Here is a 2,018-nt window from a genome sequence, read left to right on the forward strand (position 1 = left end):
CTGGATGCATCACACTGTGTGATTTCAAAGTATATTACAAAGCTACAGTAATCAAAACAGTGTGGCATTGGGCACACTTTTAGCTCTGGCTTTGGCGACACAAAGGCAGCATATGTAACCAAAATGTTTGTACCCCCATGATACTCTGAAATTTAAAAAAAGAAAACAAATTTAAAAAAGAAAAAAACAAACATATAGACCAATAGAATAGAGAGCCCAGAAATAAGTCCACGCCTTTACGGTCAACTGCTCTTTGACAAGGGTGTCAAGAGCACTCAATGGGGAAAGAATAGTCTCCTTAATAAATGTGCCAGGAAAATAGTATATCCATATGCAGGTGAATGAAATTGGACCTTATCTCACACCATAAACAAAAATCTACTCAAATTGGATTAAAGACTTAAATGTAAGACCTGAAACTGTAAAACTCCTAGAAAGAAACAAGGAAAAAGCTTCTTGACATCGGTCTGAGCATTGATTTTTTTTAAGATATGATACCAAAAGCACAGGCAACAAAAGCAAAAATAGACAAGTGGGATTGCATCAAACTAAAAAGCTTCTGCACAGCAAGCAGTCAACAAAATGAAAAGGCAACCTGCTGAATGGGAGAAAACATTTGCAAGCCACGTATCTGATAAAGGGTTAATATCCAAAATATATAAGGAACTCGAGCAAAATTTCATATCCATTCATGATAAAAACTCTCAACAAAGGTATAGATGACATAGTATAGAAGGAACCTAATAAAAAGGGGGACCTGAATAGACATGTCTCATAAGAAGACATAGAAATGGCCAGCAGGTATATGAAAAGGTGCTGAGCATCACTAATCACCAGGTAAATGCGAATCACAACACCAATGAAATATCACCTCACACCTGTTAGAATGGCTATTATCAAACTACAAAAGATAACAAGTGTTGGCAAGGATGTGTAGAAAAGGAACCCTTGTACCCTGTTAGTGGGAATGTAAATTGGTACAACTATTATGGAAAACAGTATGGAGGTTCTTCTTCAAAAGTTGAAAATAGAACTACCACATGATCCAGCAGTCATACTTGGGGGTATACATCCAAAGGAAATAAAATCAGTATCTTGGTGAGATAGCTGTATTTCCACGTTCATTTCAGCATTACTCACAATAGCCAAAATATGGAAACAAATGTTCATTGATGGATGAATGGATAAAGAATGTGTGTGTGTGTGTGTGTGTGTGTGTGTGTGTGTGTGTGTGTGTGTGGATATTTTTCAGCCTTAAGGAAATCCCGCCATTTGTGACAAAATGAATGAACCTGGAGGATATTATGTTAAGTGAAATAAGCCAGATATGGAAAGACAAATGCTGTATGATCTTATTTACATATGTTATCTAAAGTAGTTGAATTGATAGAAGCACAGAGTAGATGGGTGGTTCCAGGGGTTCAGAGGTGGGAGAAATGGCATATGTTGGTCAATGGTACAAAGTTTCAGTTATGCAAGATGAATAAATTCTGGAGATCTAATGTATAGCATGTTGACTATATTGTATACTTGAAATTTGCTAAGAAAGTAGATCTCAAGTGTTCTTACCTCTACCACCACCACCACCACCACAAAAAAAAAGTAACTATGAGGTGATAGATATGTTAAAAGAACACGAAGAAAATTATATGAAATGTGTATTTCAGTGTTCATAAATTTTATGGAAACAGCCACATTCATTTGTTTATGTATTGTTTATAGCTGCTTTCACACTGCAACAGCAGAGTTGAATAGTTGCAACAGAAACTATACATGGCCCTCAAATCCAAAAATACATACTATTTGGCTCTTTACAGAAAAAGTTTGCTAACTCCTGGTGTAGAAGATACTTGTATCATTTTCAGCTTCAGAAGAACAGAGTGAGGGAAAAATTTTCAAACTTTTTTTGAATCTGCCTTTTGATGTCTTCTGTCAATTTGTCAAAATCCTATGCATTATCTATCAAAATCCTATGCTTCTGCCCCAGTCTAGCTCTCTTCTTTCCCTTTGGGACTCCA

At 36.1% G+C, this 2,018-nt stretch overlaps 1 protein-coding gene across 1 annotated transcript in view; it reads left to right on the forward strand.

The window, feature by feature from the left end:
• RAB3IP (RAB3A interacting protein) overlaps nt 1-2,018 on the forward strand; it is a 113,161-nt gene that overhangs the window by 93,314 nt on the left and 17,829 nt on the right. The window lies entirely within an intron of this gene.

The sequence above is a fragment of the Propithecus coquereli genome, unplaced genomic scaffold, assembly GCF_000956105.1.
Source record: "Propithecus coquereli isolate 6110/MARCELLA unplaced genomic scaffold, Pcoq_1.0 Scaffold172, whole genome shotgun sequence".
NCBI classification, from domain to species: Eukaryota; Metazoa; Chordata; class Mammalia; order Primates; family Indriidae; genus Propithecus; species Propithecus coquereli.